Consider the following 18,359-nt stretch of genomic DNA (forward strand, 5'->3'; position numbering starts at 1 on the left):
ACCACCCCCACTTTTTCCAAGTGGGTCTCCCAGTCTGAGGTATAAATCACCACGTCATCCAGTAGGCTGCAGCATAACTGGTATGGAGACGTAATAACTTGTCCATGAGGCGCTGAAAGGTAGCTGAGCCCCATGTAGTCCAAAAGGAAGGACCGTATATTGGAAGAGACCTTCTGGTGTAGAAAATGCCGTCTTTTCCTTTGCATCTTCAGTTAGGGGAATCTGCCAGTACCCCTTTGTCAAGTCTAAGGTCATCAAGTACCGGGCATTCCCCAGACGGTCCACTAGTTCGTCTATGCAGGGTAGCGTAGGCATCAAACTGGGATATTTCATTTAGTCGACAGAAGTCGTTGCAGAACCTTGTGATGCCATCAGGTTTGGGCACCAACACTATTGGGCTGGACCACTGATTGTGGGATTCTTCGATGACCCCCATCTCCAGCATTTTCCTGACTTCTGCTTTTATTTCCTCCCTTTTGGCTGCTGGCACCCGGTAGGGCCTCGTAGTTACTCTGGCCCCAGGGTTTGTGATGATGTGGTGATATGTCCCAGTTGTGCGACCTGGCTTGTCGAGAATACATCTTGATATTGGGCAATCATCTCAGTTACCTCTTTCTTCTGAGCTGTCGTTAGATCAGGAGACTCCCTCACCTGTTCAGGATTTTTGTTCCCTGGGTGCAGCTCTTCTCGAATCACTGTGCATGCCTCTCGTGCATGCCATGGTTTCAGAAGGTTGACATGATTTATCTCCTCTACTTTTCGACGTTCTGGTTGTCGCACCTTGTAATTTACTTTCCCTACCGGTTCAACTATTTCATAGGGCCCTTGCCACTGGGCCAACAGCTTACTTTCGGCCATGAGTACCAGTACCATTACTCGGTCACCAGTTTGAAACTGACGAAGCTTGGCTTGGCGGTCGTAGTAGGTTCTCTGGGCCTCTTGGGCCTTCTCTAGGTGTTCCCTCACTATGGGAGTGACCCGGACTATCCGATTCCTCATCTGTAGTACATGTTCTATTACGTTCTTCCCCTCACTGGGTTCCTCCTCCCAAATTTCCTTGGCTATGTCCAGAATGCCTCAGGGGTTGCGTCCATACAATAGGTCAAAGGGGGAGAATCCGGTGGAAGCTTGGGGGACCTCATGGATGGCGAACATGAGGTACGGTAGTAGATTGTCCCAATCTTTCCCATCCTTACTTACCATCTTTCTTATTATGGCCTTGAGGGCTCGGTTAAATCGTTCCACCAGAACATCGGTTTGTGGATGGTAAACCGAGGTCCGCAGTGTCTGGACATGGAGCAGGGAACACAAATCCTTCATCGACTTGGACATGAATGATGTTCCCTGGCCTGTGAGGATTTCTTTTGGTAGCGCTACCCAGGCAAAGATTGCCACTAGTTCTTTGGCAATGCTCTTGGAAGCTGTATTTCTTAAGGGGACAGCTTCTGGGTACCTGGTTGCATAGTCTAGGATGACAAGCACGTACTGGTGGCCTTGGGTCATTTTCTCTAGCGGCCCCACAAGATCCATGGCGATCTGCTCGAACGGGACTTTGATGATCAGCAGGGATACCAGAGGAGCTCTTAGATGTGGACTGTCTGTTACAGCTATCCCCCTATTCCATTTTGTCTCTTACAGCTGTCCCCATACTCCATTTTGTTCTCCTCCTGTGGCCGCCCCTTCCCTGGCTGTTAAGTTGTTTACGAGGGCCACTGCCCTTCTCAAAGGGCATGGCCACTTGTGCTAAGTGGACCATGCCCTGTCAGGGTTATTCCTTGTATCACCTTGTGTAACCTGGTTGGTGGTCGGGTAGGCATGTCCAGAGCTGCCAAGACCTATTGTGTTTTAAGATCTTGGATGAGTATAGGCCTCATGTGCTTTTTGAGTCACCCTACTGCACAGGACTCTGCCCAGGCATGTCTCTTGTGCTCACTACGTTTGTCCTGCCCCTCTCTCCCCTGTGACAGCAGGGAGCATCAAAAGTAAACTAGCAAGAAACTGCCTGAGTTTGCCTTTAAAAACTAGACCCATTTTTTTATAACAAGAATTTAGGGAAGGTTTTTTTTTCAAGAAAGGTTTCCTGCATTGCTGCCTGGTCTGATCAGCCAGGGTTCTGGGGGGTCCTTTCTCCGCTCTCGTTTTCATTCGTTGAGGCGTACCCCGTTTTTAACCCCCCGCCCCACGGAAGAACAAATTGCTTGCCGCTGAGAGATCTCCTGATCTATTGGACCGTCCTAGCCTGTCTATGATCTTGTGCTTTTACTCTGGCTGCTTTCTTTGGGGCTGGTTAAGAGTCCCCTCTGTGAAACTCTCTATACTTTTCTTTTTAGTTCTTTTAGCTGCTGCTCTGTTCCCAGCACGTAGACTCAAGCTAAACCTTGGTCTGTGTCTTTAAAACTGCTCTTAACTCCCGACAACCTTTTGGCGCTAAAAATAGCCTGTGCTGCTGCTAAAGCTGTGCCTTCCCTGGACTGTGTCTGCAGCTTGCAGCCCCCACCCCCCCCGGCCCCCACTGATCTGCTAAGGTTGCACCTGTTAGAATCCGGTTCTTAGTCTAGATAAGTTGTTATTCTTTTGCATAGGCTTGTGGTTATTAGGTTTAAAGCTGGTTTGTATTGTGCTCTGTAAGTTTAGGGTTTTAGAATTATTTGTTGCCGTTGTTGTTCTTTACTTGCTAATTTGTGTAGTCTTTGGTTAGTTAGATCTAGATAAGTTTTTGCTGTTTCTGGTATAAATGTGGAAGTTCTGTACTTCCGCTGCCAACCTCAATTGTCTTTTACTGAAGTCTAGCATAAAACCCCATTGTTACCCTTTTTTTTTCTCTCTCTAACAACCTCCATTTTACATTTTACATCTGTGACAATTTACCATAACTGTTAGTTGACTATATGTGCTGTGACACACCATTTACTTAGAAATTGTTAGCTACCTGTTACATTTTTTACTTCAAGTGTTAATTAGTTTACCAGCTGGTTTGTACCCCACTGTATTGTACCCCACTATTGAACCCCTATACTATTTGGCTAAAAGAAACCCCTCCCCAATTGTCTACCTTAACAAACCCCATACCCCTCACTATTGAATTTTCCCTGTTTTTTGCATTTTCTTAATAAAGTTTATTTTGCACCCCACCTGTGTGGTAATTGCTCCCCAAGATCCCATATACCTGCAGGCAGGGACATGGACGAGGGCTGTGCAGCTGACATTCGGGGCAAGAGGCACAGTACCACCAGACGTCTTCATGTAACCCTGGCCAGAAGAACCTGCGTAAGATTTGCGCCTGGGTTTTCTCCACTCCCAAGTGTCCTCCAAAAAGGTGACTGTGAGCAAGGCTTAATATTGCCTTCTGGTGTTTCTGGGGGACTAGGAGCTGGTGCACCTCTTGCTCCTGCATTTGCATGACCTGGTATAGGAGATTTCTCTTGATCACAAAATAAGGCCCTGGCCCCCAGTCCTTTCCCTCTATGGGTACCCCATCTATCTCAGCCACCTCCTTCCTGGCGTTCTCGTACCTTGGGTCTTCCACCTGGTCCCATCCAAAAGTTTCTCTCTCTCTAGGCTTAACAGCCTGAACTCTGAGGGATCTGTCTCTGCCCTCTAGGCTGGCTCCGTGAGTTGGGGTTGGAAGTGGTCTCTGACCCCTCCTCTGTCTCAGGGCCCTCCCCTTCAGTTCCCTGTGTACGTCTGCCTACACAGGTGACCCTCTGTCCTTGTGTCAGATTCGGGTACCCAAGGCCTTGGCTGCCCTTCTTTCTCTTTTGGTCTTCTTGCTTTTCCCTGGGACAGGGAATAGCTCCTGGGACATTTCCACGAAAAATGGGAGGTGACATTCGCTGTGGAAACCTCCTGAAGTTTGGGCAGCTCCTCTCCCTCTAATTCCTCCAGTGGGAGTAAGTTTCCAAACCCGGGGAAATCTCTGCCTATGAGCACAGGGTATGGGAGGTTTGGGACTACCCCTGCTTTCACTCCGGTGACTTTTCCCTGAATTTCAATTTTTACTGGTATGATGGGGTAGTAGCTAACAGTCCCATGGGCACAGGTTACCGCCGTATGCTTGGCCTGCATTAACGGGCTGCGCTTCACGAATTTACCCGAAATCAGGGTGATAGCACTCCCTGAGTCTACGAGTGCCATGGTTTCTACCCCATTCAACTTTACCTGCCTTGTATATTTATGTGGGGTAACTGCGACCCCTACAATATTGAGTGCATCACCTTATTCACTCTGCAACCATTAGATCGTTTCTTCATCTCTGACCTGATTCAGCATAATTTCTAATTGGTTTGCCTAGTGGGGCAGCCTAAGCATAAATGTGGCCAGGTTAGCCCTCCAGGATTCAAGAGCTGTAATGCTTTCTATTCTATTTTATCGTCATTACTATTCCATATGAATGTGGAGATATGTTTATCCATTAATTCTATCTCATTCATAAGGATTAATAGTGGAAGGTACTTGCACAGATAGAGGATTCTTGGGAGAATGTTTATATTAATTTTTCTATTTTTCTTTTCTAGCAACCCCAGATGTGGAAAACCCCATCTGTTTAAACATCTTATTTTTTGGAATGATTTGGGTAAGTTTCTCAAAATGAGCCTTTTAGATTAGGTGTGGCGTGTGTACTCTAAGTACCTGAATCGCTTAGTTCCAATTAAAGTTTTCATAGGTGAATTTTACTCATAATCATAGCAGAAACGGCAAAAATGCAATTCAACCACCTGGGTAGAAAAGAGCAACTGGGGAAAGGGTAATCCATCACAAAGAGGTTGGTGTATGTATGGCAGATTATTTAATATGTAGTTGACTAACACAATTCTTTACATTTTTCTTAACATATTGAAACATTAGATTGAATATAACTGAAACAAAAGGGGGAAAACCTATATAAAAACCCAGATTTACAGTTTGTTAACTTTTGTTTAACAATTATTCATAGTATTACAAATACTATTTACAATATTTGTCTAATTAAAAGGGGTTTTGTGTACATTAAATCTTTGTTTTGCTAAGAAAGTGTATGGTGCGCTCTTTGAAATTGACTGTGAATTATTAACATCCATTTATCCAAGTTTTACATACAATAGCCCAGAGCTTTAACTCTGGGAAGTGCTTTTTGAAAAATCCTGAAGAGACATAAGTCTGGCCAGTGCTTCCCAGAAGAATTAAGCTGAGGTGCAAGAAGAAGGAGAGGGCACAGTAATACAGAATAGTGCTTGTGCACCCCCTGTCCCAGTTACAACTACTTTCTCTTTCACAGACGTTACTGTGGCACCATTCAATGTGTATGTGGGAATGCAATCTTTATCTCTCTCTCTCTCTCTCTCTATATATATATATATATATATTACTCTCCTTCTTCATTAAAAATAAATAGGATTTATATTACCGAGCCAGTCTGCTGTCTGCAAGCATAAATAATTATTACAAAGAAATGTAGTTTGTCCTGTATATAATATTAATTGTGGACTGATATATGAGAGAAATGGACATATGGAATTGATATAGACCAAAAGCAATTCAGGTTAGACAAGTTTAAGAGATGACATTCCTCTTTGTGTCAACAGCATCACTGCCATGAAAGAGATCATAAAACGTATTGAACGGCTCATTGATCTTGCACTTTATGAATCAAATACAGAAAAATGTGGTGATTAGCCATGCTTAGTGTCAATCAATTATTAATTTAGAATCAAAATCACCTTGTCTTTTGCCCAGAGGGACAGGCAGGAGTATTTGTACTTCTGCAAAGCTGACATCTTGGCAGGAATCATGGAGCCATAAAGGCTTCTGCACATTTAATGTAGCACTCCTCAAGCAGGGGAATGATTGTGTGCTTCTTCTGCCCTTTTTAAATCCTCCATTTCATTTGATTATCTTCTCTACCTGCCTTTAGGACATTCTGTGCTGTTAAAATTAGAAACTGAAGTATTCTTAATGGAGCCAATGCATTGCAAGGCGTCTTGGAACAATTGTGTTTGCTTATTCTGTGAAAAACAATCGGGTTATAAGCAATGCTTCATGCACTTCTCTTAATGGTTTTTATGAAACCTCAATGCCCTTTCTAAGTGAGTCTTCCCCAGCTTGTCCTTGTGGTCTCTGGGGGGCACTGCTATGCATCAGGAAAAACAGTTCAGAATATTATGCCACTACAGCTGATGCATTTCCCCTCCCCATTGACCTTTTTGTTGACTGGGTAGACTAACATAGCTCCTGCAGAAGGAGAACATGGCTCTGCAGTATTAGCAGACTGGGCTAAATGACTGAAAAGACAAAGCAATGAAATACTTCATGGGCTCTGATGCCAATTCCTTTTATTTCAGTGAAGCTGCTTAATGAGATTCTACATGCATGCTGTTAATTTTTGCCCTATTCTATCAACCCCTAGCACGAAAGGATTTACTTACAGTTTTGTCAGATTTTATTTATATTTGCAATAAAGGGGACCAACATCAGAATGAAGACTTTTATTTGTAATGATGGCATGTACAAAAGAACTTAAGCAGCCACTCTTGGTTGCAGTGATAGATTAGGCATGAGCTTTTAGCCAAAGAAACATGGAAAGCTCATCAAACCACAAAACACACCCTTTTAAGACCTACATTTTGAATATCATTTGATATGCTAAGAGAGATCAGAGGAAAAGTGTTAATAAACAGCCTAGTAACTTGTAAGCTACAATAATTTCCTCACTCTCTGAAGTTTGTATTATTATTATTATTATTATTTTATTTATTTATATGACAGTAGCAGCCACATGAGCTAGTTTCATTCTCCATGTGCCAGCAGTCTGCAGCTAAGCCAGTTACACAGCTGAGCTGCCCCCTTTCAGCCAGATGCCACCTGAGTAGCTTGGCTAGAGAATCAGCTCTCCTGAAAGCGGCTGGCAGTCAGCTATAAGGGAACTTCTGATGGCCTCACAGGGATGGCAACCTTCCTCCTCCTGTAAATCAGATGGAGCTGAAAACTGTGGGACTCTGGGCTATACTTTTTGTAAGCCCTATGGATCAGACAAAGATGACTGTAGAGGAAGCAGGACTTAACGTTTTAATTAAGAAAATTCACAATGACAAACTTTCAATCCGATTTACACTTAACAGACCAACCTATTTTTGAATCAAGGAAGCTAAAATCATAAGCACTGAGATTTAAGGGATACTAAAAATCAAGGGGCAGAGAGAAGAACAAGTTTCATGGGTACAAAGGCCAGGCTGGCCTACAGGCCAATCTCCTAATTAAACAAGGATTTGAAAAGGTTATTAGAATTACAAAAATACTGAAGCCATTAATGGGGACCCTGTAGAGCAGACAGCTTCATCTCAGACACAATTACTTCAGCCAGTGTTACAAGTGGAAATGGACCTGAGGCATGAAATTCAGATACACTGTTTGAACTCTCCCAGCGCTTAGGAGGTGGAGAGGCCTGTCAGATCACCTCTTATGTGCCAGCCATTTCTCTAGTTAGGAGGCTTTTGAATATTATTTAAATAAAAAACACCAGAACGGATAATCAGAACAAAATGTTGTTTCATTAACTGATAGTGTGAAGGCTTTTGACCAAGCAAATTAGTTCTTTTTAATTTCAGACAGAGAAAGAATTTACACTATTGCTTACAGTGCTATAATGATAACTCTGAAGCTCATTTTGGAGTCAAAATATAACCTGGCCTCCCTTAACTTAAAAAGAGGTACATTGCAGGCAGGGATGCTTTCTTTCCTTCCTCCTATTTTCCTCTTTGGCAGAATCAAGTGCCGGCCACCAGTGAAAGAGTGCATGTATAAAAGCGAGAAAAGCAGTGAAACACCTTTCATAAAATTTCACCTAGTCAAGTGCAGTTGGAGAAGTGGGGAAGGGTCAGACTCCATCCCCCATCTGCAGCAATACCCTCCTTAAAAGGGAGAATTATTATTTTATTTTTACATTGTTTGTCCCAGGACATAAGACAAGCTAGGTAAGATAATATTTTGAGCTCACTCTGCTTCCTTCCCCAGACGTGAAAAGTTTCCTGTAGCTCAAAAGCTTGTACCTTCTACCAACAGCTGGTGGTCCACCACCAGGTATCATCTCACCTACCTCATCTCTCGCAGTTAAAATGTTTGGAATAAAATCACTTGCATTTTTAAAACATTTCTTCTATTTGTGTAATGTTTTCAGCATGAGGTGATTCCCATTTACTCCTTTATACAGTGCTACATGGAGGCTATTTGGGGACATTTCAGATTATCGTCTTTAATGTCTGTTCAGCTGGAGGGTTTACTTGATGATAGGTTGAGAAACTCCTGGGATTTCTGTATCTCCTTCTTTTTAAGGACAATCCTGCATCTAATTGTGCTGTGCCCCGACATCTTGGCACATTTGTCCATCCTGCTTCTGGGTTTTTGGTCCTTTGTTTTGGGTATGACTGGAGGAGATAATCTCTCTGCTCATTTATGTTTGTTTGGGGAAGCATCTAAGGCTTTTTCTACGCTGGCACTTCATCAGCAGAACTTTTATCATTCAGAGTTGTTAAAAAAACCAAACCCTCAAACGACAAAAGTTTTACTGACAAAAAGTGCTGATGCGAACAGCGCTTTGTCGGTAGGAGCCCTCTCCTGCCGACAAAGCCGATGCCACTAGTGAGGGGTAGAAGTTTTTTGTCAGCAGGAGAGCTCTCTCCTGCCGACAGACAGCAGCTACACTGTGCACCTTTTAGCACAGCCATGTTGCTAAAAGCTGTGTAGTGTAGCCATAGTCTAAATTGTCTATCCAACTCATAAGCTAAGTAGCCATTTGTGCATGCATGAAGATTGTTTTGCTATACAGTAAGATCTGAAAACTAATATGGGGACAATCTGCTCATTTTGGAACCAAACTTCCTGCAACCTAGACAGGAGAAAATCAAGTTGTGTTAGTAGAGCATGTTTTAGGGTATGTAATGTGTTTTTTTCGCTTATGTGTAGTTTAATAGGTAAAATCCTCAGACATGTTCAAATGACTACACTAGAAAATGAATGCATGACTTTAATTTAGCATTTTTAATTGAGAAGCACTAGAGTCTCTTCCTATTGTGGTTTGTTGTCATATGACTGGAGCTACCTATTCCATATGTAATGCTATAAATCATGGAGTGATTCACCAATCAAAAAAAGGCTTAGTGGATCAAAGTTTGCATGAGTAAGAACTTCAGCCTCACTGGTTGCACAGAATGGGAGGGAAGAACAAAATGTTTGGACTCTGATTCCATTAGATTTGTGAAATTCTTCCATTAAGTTTTACCCCACATCCCGTGTGAGGGTGTGTGTGGTGTTTTTAAAATTTACAGGAAGGAGGGATGCACATGGGCCTATATTTTCCAACAAAGTAGCATTTTTTTCTTTTTCGCTTATAGTCTAAAAGTAAAAAGAATCAGCTGGCTTGAGCCAACTTGCGATAAAAGGCTCATTAAAAGCTCCAGCTATGATAACTCTTGTGTGAAACAGTGACTTTGTGCTGAGAACAGCTTACTGGAACTCCTACTAGTTCTACTCTGCTGTCAGAAATCTTTTACCTCATTGTGTGGACTCGCCTCCTGCCATCTGTGTGGGTCCCAGTTTGAGTCTCATCTGCGATGGTGTCATTGTCACACTCACAGCAAGTTCAGCCACAATGAAGGACTGCAATAATTGGTTAAGTCAGCTCAGTGTTTCACCTCCTGTTGGCAGACACAACAGACCTAACATCTAAATAGCAGCACAAAGAGATGCTTATTCTTTTATTTGCTCAGTCATCACAAGTCAGCGTGGCCAGCAGGCCCCCTCATCCTTGAAAGGAAGTTGCCATCTCAATTTTTTCCTCATTAAATAAATGTAACTACTAGTTTGAATTTTAATTGGGTTTCATCATCATTTTTATATTGGCTGTATATGTAGTTTCTGTAATACAGATCTATTACAGATTAATTAGACTCAAAATATTCCAGGAGATATGAGTTTCAAAATTATGGTATCTTTATCACAGATGCCATAGCAGGGAGGATGAGGATGGATATATACTTTCTAGCTTCTCCACCCCTGGTAATGGTTCCCATAATTCTGTTTGGGTGGCCCAATTTTGTCCCTGGCTGCTTGCAGCCCTATCTCCAGCAGCTGCTCTTGTCCTATTCTGCCATGTTGTCATTGTAATTTATAGATGTGCAGGTGCTGAACAGAAAAAGCAGTTGCCTCAGCTCAGAACAGAGCCCAGCATGGTTAGCTAGGCTCCAGGATTCCTTTCAGCCCGTGAGGCAGCAAGAGACCAGAAGTAATAACTTTGATTCCTCCCTCCACCAAGCAGGCAGCAGCAGCCCAAGATGCTCCCTGCATACCAGCACAGCAGAGGAGGCAGGTCAGGATGTGAGGCAGGGCATAAAGATCAGGAAGAGAAATTTGGTGTTTTGCGTCTCTTGGTAGCCAAGGCCAGGAGGGAAAGAATTTGAGTGTGGAGGGTTTCCTGAGGTTGAGGGTGGGGGGAGAGGAGGAGGAGACATTTTGGAATCAGAGGCTGACTTGAATCTGAGGGTGATAATGTGGGGCAGACTTGGGGAGCTCCTGAGAACTGACACTAGGAGAAGGGAATAGAGATTTAGTGCTGGAGAGTGGCTACTGAGGGAAGGAGACAGAAATGAAGTGAAAAGGAGGCATGGGTGGTGGGTAGAGGGTTTCTAGTGGCCAAGTTGGTTAAGGTAGCAGAGATTTGGGGCAAGGTGTATCAGGGAGATGTGAGCTGAACTAAAGGCAACAGGGGAGGGCTAAGAGAGCTCCTGAAAGTTAGCTATAGGGAGGCAGGGCTACATAGCCCTGGTCTACACCACAAGTGTTGGTCGAATTTAGCAGCGTTAGATCTATTTAACCCTGCACCCGTCCACACAACAAAGCCATTTTTGTCAACTTAAAGGGCTCTTAAAATCAATTTCGGTACTCCTCCCCGACGAGGGGATTAGCGCTGAAATCGACCTTGCTGGGTCAAATACTGTGGACGCAATTCGACGGTATTGGCCTCCAAGAGCTATCCCAGAGTGCTCCATTGAGACTGCTCTGGGCAGCGCTCTCAACTCTGATACACTGGCCAGGTAGACAGGAAAAGCCCTGTGAACTTTTGAATTTTATTTCCTGTTTGCCCAGCGTCGCGAGCTGATCAGCACAGGTGACCATGCAGAGCTCATCAGAAGAGGAGACCATGGAGTCTCAGAATCGCAGAAGATCTCCAACATGGGCCGAACGGGAGGTACTGGATCTGATCACTGTATGGGGAGATGAATCCATGCTATCCAAACTCCATTCCAAAAGACAAAATGCTGGAATATTTGAAAAAATCTCCAAGGGCATGAAGAACAGAGGATATAAAAGGTACCCTCAGCAGTGCCGCATGAAACTTAAGAAGCTGAGGCAAGCCTACTGAAAAAACAGAGGGGCAAACGGCTGTTCCAGGGCAGAGCCCCAAACGTGCTGTTTCTATGATGAGCTGCATGCTATTCTAGGGAGTCCCTACAACTACCCAGCCCTGTGTGTGGACTCCATCAATGGACTCTCCTGTAGCAGAGATGCGGATTTAGGGGACGAGGAGGAGGAGGACATTGAAGTTAGCACACAGCAAGGAAGCGGAGAAAATGTTTTCCCCAACAGCCAGAAACTGTTTATCACCCTGGATCCAGTATTCTCCCAACCCACCCAAAGCAGGCTCATGGATCTTGAAGGCAGCGAAGGCACCTCTGGTGAGTGTACCTTTGTAAATATAATAAATGGTTCAAAAGCAAGTGTGTTTAATGATTAATATGCCCTAAAGGCTTGGGATGCATTCATGGCCAGTACAGCTCCTGGAAATATCTGTTAACGTGTATGGGGATGGAGTGGAAATCCTCCAGGGACGTCTCAATGAAGCTCTCCTGGATGTACTCCCAAAGCCTTTGCAAAAGGTTTCTGGGGAGGGCAACCTTATTCCATTCACCATGGGAGGACACTTTACCACACCAGGCCAGTAGCACGTAGTGTGGAGTCATTGCATAACTAAAGCCTGGCAGTGTATGGTCCCAGTGTTTGCTGGCATTCAAGCAACATCCGTTCTTTATCTCTCTGTGATATCCTCAGGAGAGTGATATCATTCAAGGTCAACTGGTTGAAATAGGAGAATTTTATTAAGGGGACATTCGGAGGTGGCTGTTCCTGCTGCGCTATTTGCCTGTGGCTGAACAGAAATCATCCCCACTGTGCATCACACGGTGGGGGGGAGGGGTAAAGTAATCATCCCAGAGAATAGGGTGGGGTGGAGGGCTTTAGTTGGATTTGTGCTGCACGTTAACCCGAAAAGCTCAGCCCTTCCTTTTAAATGGCCAACCCAACGGGTGTTTGGTATGGGACATGAGGGCACTGCAGTTTGAAACCATTCCAAAATGTTATGAAGGTTAAAGAAGCCAAAAGATTGTGGCTTACCATGTCTGCCTGCAGCCCAAATTCTGTTGCCCACTGGCTCTGCGTGTGTGATCTCTCACACCAAACTGGCAGGCCCTCAATGTAAGAGTCAAAATGTGACCTTGTAAAGAAAGCACACATGCTGTGTAATGTTAACAGCTTGGTTCATCATGGAAGAGTGTACCTATTGTTCTCTAAAATGTCTTTTTAAATACTACTCTCCTTTTTTTTTCCCTCCCACAGCTGCAAATGTTTCAATGCTCACTGTATGGTCTCCATCCCAGAGGCTAGCGAAGATTAGAAGGTGAAAAAAATGCATTTGTGATGACATGTTCTCTAAGCTCATGCAGTCCTCCCACACTGAAAGAGCCCAGTAGACTGCGTGGAGGCAGACAATGTCAGAGTGCAGGAAAGCACAAAATGAAAGCGAGGACAGAAGGGACCAGCAAGAGGAGATGTCACGTCAGCGTGATGAAAGGAGGCATGAAGAAATGCTCAGGCTACTCGAGGATCAAACTTGTATTCTCCGGCGTATTGTTGAGCAGGACAGGCAGCAGGAGGAACACAGACCATCGCTGCAGCCCCTGTGTGACCAACCACCCTCCTCCCCAAGTTCCATTGCCTCCTCACCCAGATGCCAAAGAACGCAGTTGGGGGGGCCTTTGACCACCAACCACTCCACCCCAGAGGACTGCCCAAGTAACAGAAAGCTGTCACTGAATAAGTTTTAAAGTACAGTGTGGCCTTGTCCTTCCCTCCTCCCCCATCCACACAGTGCTTCCCTCCTCCCCCACCCATCCCAGGCTATCTTGGCAGTTATCCCCCTATTTGTGTGATGAATTCATAAAGAATGCATGAATGTGAAGCAAGAATGACTAGGCACCCCCTAGAATGGCATGCAGCTCCTCATTTCTGCGGGACATCTGGGGCTCTGACCCGGAGTGGCCATTGGCCTCTCTGGTTCTTAAGTAGGCTTGCCTGAGATTCCAGACAGGACTGAATCTCCATTAGACAAAACTTAAAGGAGAGAGGCCAGGAACAACCAGGAGACAGCAGCAGATGGTACAGTATGACTGCTAACCGTCTTAGTCAACTTGCAACAGCAAGGAGCTGCTGCTGTGTAGCACTGCAGTACCGTGTCTGTCAGTAGCATGCAGGAGATGTATGGCGACAGTGAGCAGAGCAGGCTCAATGATTGCCGTGGTATGTCGTCTGCACAGGTAACCCAGGAAAAAAAGTGAGAAATTATTTTTTGCCGTTGCTTTCATGGAGGAAGAGGGGGGCCTGATGACATGTACCCAGAACCACCATAACAATGTTTTTGCCCCATCAGGCATTGGGAGCGCAACCCAGAATTCCAATGGGGTGCAGAGACTGCAGGAATTGTGGAATAGCTACCACAGTGCAATGCTCTGAAAGTCGACGCTAGCCTCGGCACTGTGGATGCACACCACTGACTTAATGTTCTTAGTGGGGACACACACAAACAACAGTATCAAGTAGATTTCTAAAAAATTGACTTCTATTAAATCGACCTAATTTTGTAGTGAAGACATATCCATAGTTGGTTTCCTCAGGAACTAAGGCTGAGAAGGGGGTTCATGAAGATGAGAGAAGAGAGGCAGAAATGGGTGTTTCTTAGGACAGGGGGAAATAACAGTAGGACTTTATTATTATTTTCAATTTAAATGAATGAAAATAATGAAGACCTATAGAAAGACAGGCAGCACCTTGATTATTAATATTACAGCCATCAAAAGGAAACCACTATTCCTTGTAAAGGAAGTTTAGCTTAAGAAGATTAAACAGGAACTGCTTTTTAAACTCCCAATTCTGTGTAAGCACTTAAGGAAAATGAGAGAGGAAGAGAAGAAGTGCAAGGGAGTAGCAACTGGAGGGGGCAGGAGGAGAAGATATGGCAATTGTAAACTAGCCTTGTCCTCTGAGAGACATCAGTGTTGCGATAAACAGCTTCCCGCTAGGGGATATGATAGTATGATTGTGTCTAAAGAACTCTACTTTTCAGGAAGTGCTTGATGAGAGAGAACAGCATCTGTGGAGGAAGGAATAAAGCTTGAATGTCGCATTATCTTTGCACTTTTTTTATGTTGAACACTGAATGGGCGGTGCTTTCTGCAGCAGTTTATGGATGAAAACCCACTTTCAGGTTTCACTTTCTATTGAAAAACTAAATTAGGAGTCTAATTTAGGGTAGCCAATAGAAAATGAGAATTGTTGAACCATGAGCTGCTACAGAAAAGACAGTCAGGCTCCCGGGGAAAAGGGGGAAGGAGAATGTAATCTCTGAGTACAGGGAACGTATGAAAAATAAGAGTGATTTTTAAAAATCTAGTGTGACAATGAATTCACTCCAAATATCATTTAAATGGTGCTACCTTTTTACCTAATAGTTTCTAGAATCTTTCTACTAGATGTTACTTTTGGGGTGATATACTGTATAATCATCATCCTCCCACTCTGTCATAAGAAAATTTAATAAATGTTTTGGTTTTAAATTAATTTTAAATGAAAAGGCTATAACTGCAAGGCATTTTAGGATGTGCATTACTAGTGCATTTCTAGGGTGATGGAAGGCATGAGGCTGAACAATACACTCAAAGCAAGCACCAATTCAGTCTAATACATAACGCATGGTGGCTTATTGCCTGTATTTCAGGTGAGGCTGGTAAGAAATACATAAGCATGTTTGGGATAAAATGATTAGGGTACATATTTTTTTTTCCTGATAGAGTTTAGCCTACCATTGGCAAGTTATTCTACCTGGCTGAAATTCACTCCAGTGCAAGATACAAGGTCTATGTATCCACTAAAATAAAGATTAAATAAAATTTAAGCAGTGAATAGGCTTTGTACCGGCTGTGACATATCAGGGTACAATCTAGACCAAGGCTCGGCAACCTTTGGCACATGGCTCACCAAGGGTTCATAGGTTCAGCTGATCGCAGCTCCCACTGGCCAATGAGGGTTGCGGGAAGTGGCACGGTCTGAGAGATGTGCTGGCCGCCGCTTCCTGCCGCCCCTCATTGGCCTGGAACGGTGAGCCGCGGTCAGTGGGAGCTTCAATCAGCCTAACCTGTGGAAGCAGCAGGTAAACAAACAGGCCCGACCCGCTAGGGTGCTTACCCTGTCGAGCCAAAGGTTGCCAATCCCTGATCTAGACTAATAAGTAGCTGTGTCACTGCTGCCCTGTAATCTTGGGTGCCTTACGATGCCTTGTGGAAGGAGTTCCACCTGGGCCCATTCACAAGCAGCTGTCCAGCATGCATGCCACACCCTCAGTGTCTGTGTGTAACGTCAGTCTGCCGGCCACACTTAGGTTACACTCTGGTTCTCACCCATGTTGGTTATATGATCCAGTCTTAGATTTCCCTCCACAAATGTATGTCCTGTGCTGCCCAGCCCTCTCCTGGACAAATTATATGAAGTCTATTATTTCTTTAATAGAAATAATATGCGTACAACTTGCCACCCCAAATGGAGTTTCCCAGATACTTCAGTTTAAACACACTGGATTAGTTAAAACAATGAAACAAGTTTATTAACTACAAAAAGATAGGTTTTAAGTGAGTACAAGTGATGAGGCATACAAGTCAGAAATGGTTACAAGAAAGATAAAACGCAACTGGTGCCTAATTTAACAAACTGTGGTAAATTCTAAGCAAAGTTTTCCCACCACATGCTTTCAGCAGTTTTACTGATGACACTTTTACGCTCAGGACCCCTTCTCCCAGAATCCAACTAGTGCTTCCTTTGTCACTTCAGGTCCTGTGAATGTGATTAGTGGGGGGGGGGTGTTCTTTGGGATGTGTTTGTCCCTCCTTTTCATAGTTTCAGTCCCCCTCTTGAAAAATACTTCCAACTCAGTACCAGAAGACAAAAAGTCTATGGGGAAGGATGTTCCCTGCTCCTTTTCTCCCACCTGTTTGCACTTCCTTTGTTTCCCTTCCTACTTGATGGCTCTATTTACTGCTTAAATTAAGTAGTGCACACAATCTTTTGTTTGAGACAGACCTGTGTGCCAACCTCAGTCTGGAACACGTTACTGCCACCATACAGTGGAATCTTGTAATTTCACATACAGTTGCCACACTTATTTTATCAGGACAATACTGATCAGCAAATTATGAGTTTTCAACTTGTATCTTACATGGCATACCTTGGACAAAGATTATTGTAGTAGTGTATAGGGTGTGAATGCAAGGGTACATTCTGTCGCCCTCTGGATTGGGGTGAATTTCACCCTTAGATAATTCCATATAAAAAGCTTGAATTTAGTCCCTAAAATGTGCTCTTAATTGCTGAAAATACTCTAAAATAATATTATATTTACTCTTTCAGTCTTTTTCCCCAGGGAGAATTCCAAGACTCTACCCCTCCGACCCACATTCATTTCCCTACTTCACTGCCCCTGTTTTCTTTTTATGGCTGCACTTCTGCTCTTTATAATGGAATTCTAATACTCTTGAATTAGCTAGAGTGTCATATCTGGATCTGAATTTTGTGGCTCAGGTCATATTTGGATGTATCAGACATTATGAAGCAGCAGTACGTATTTAGCATCCTGGGTACAGATATATTATTTGAAAGGATTGTTTCCTGCTATATGAAGGACTGACAATTATGAGTCTTGGTAAACTTGAAGACTGCTGTTCTGGACATGCATTACTTTTTGTTTCCTAGAAACTACATGATTCTGGTAAGCTAATTCCATTAAGAATTATCTTCAGACTGGACATTTCATACAAGGTGACATTAATGTCAGAGTTAGCATTTGCACTGCCTGAGGCAAACTTCATGGTATGTTGCCTGTGACTTTTCTCTTCTTGTGGGACATGTTTCATAATGATGACTAGGCAGCTGGCTATATCACCTAATGAGCAGCACAAACTGCAGAATAAAGAGTACTTGTCTTCAGAAATATAAATTCTTCATTTTTTTCCTCAAAATCATAAACCATTCATTGTACAGGAACACAATCGAACTTTGATTCTCACATATTTATCACTTTATATACAGATACCTATATAATTTATTCGATTTTGTCACTGAGTGCTCCAGATTGAAATTCAAATATCTGAATGGTTAGGAATCAGGATTTATTGACAATAAGTACAAATGTAAAGATAAGTATGTCAATTTCAAGGCTGTATTCAATTCAGTGGACCAAATCTCTTTTGCAATATTTATGTCAGATGCAGAGCTACCCATCAGTCAGCCATCTTTATGTTAGTCAGCTATTTTTCATTCAGCTGATTCTAATGCATCATCTTCAGGAAGTGGAGCAACAAAGAAATCTTTGACCTTATGTGCAGGGGTGGCTTGTGAGCCCAGGCAAGTCAGGCATAGCCTAACCAAGAATTCCTAAAAGCTACAAAATACATTTTGCATAGTCTTTTTTATTTAATTGGTAAATATATACAGATTTAAAGACAAACTGTGATTTGATTTAAATGACACAATTTTCTTTCTCTAGTAGCAAAATGCAGCACTAGAAAGGTGAGAAAACGGAGTGCTGGGTGAGGCACAAAGCTTGGTATAACTAATAGTGCCTCAAGAAGCTGCTTTGTTACCATGGCAACTTACCACACCCAGGAGTTATTTTATAAAGATGTTCCTATGGTAATCACTGCTTGGTGAGGCACAGCAAGATTGTAGCAGTTAAGCTAGGGCTGCAGGAGGTTTGCAGGGGGCAGAGATGGGTCCTGCAACCTACATCTCTCCTCTCTCCCCCCTACAGGGCAAGCCCCCTGCGTAGGTATGAGGAGCCACTGCTGAGTCCCAGGCCCACCTCGTACTCTGCCTCCCATGCTGGACCAGGCTGTGGCAGCTCCAGCTGTAAGTAAGCTTTTAATAGCTGTTCAGTTTTACAGTCAGCAGAGTGAAAATAACTATTTTGTGTTTTGTGCCTCACCTGTCAAAAAGGTCACGAGCCACCACTGCTT

The 18,359-nt window shown here is 43.5% G+C and overlaps 1 pseudogene; it reads left to right on the forward strand.

Annotated features, from left to right (window-relative positions):
• The first annotated feature begins 11,140 nt into the window (after positions 1–11,140).
• Positions 11,141–13,127, forward strand: LOC142047027 (uncharacterized; annotated as a pseudogene).
• Positions 13,128–18,359: the final 5,232 nt, after the last annotated feature.

This window comes from Chelonoidis abingdonii, chromosome 6 (genome assembly GCF_003597395.2).
Source record: "Chelonoidis abingdonii isolate Lonesome George chromosome 6, CheloAbing_2.0, whole genome shotgun sequence".
NCBI classification, from domain to species: Eukaryota; Metazoa; Chordata; order Testudines; family Testudinidae; genus Chelonoidis; species Chelonoidis abingdonii.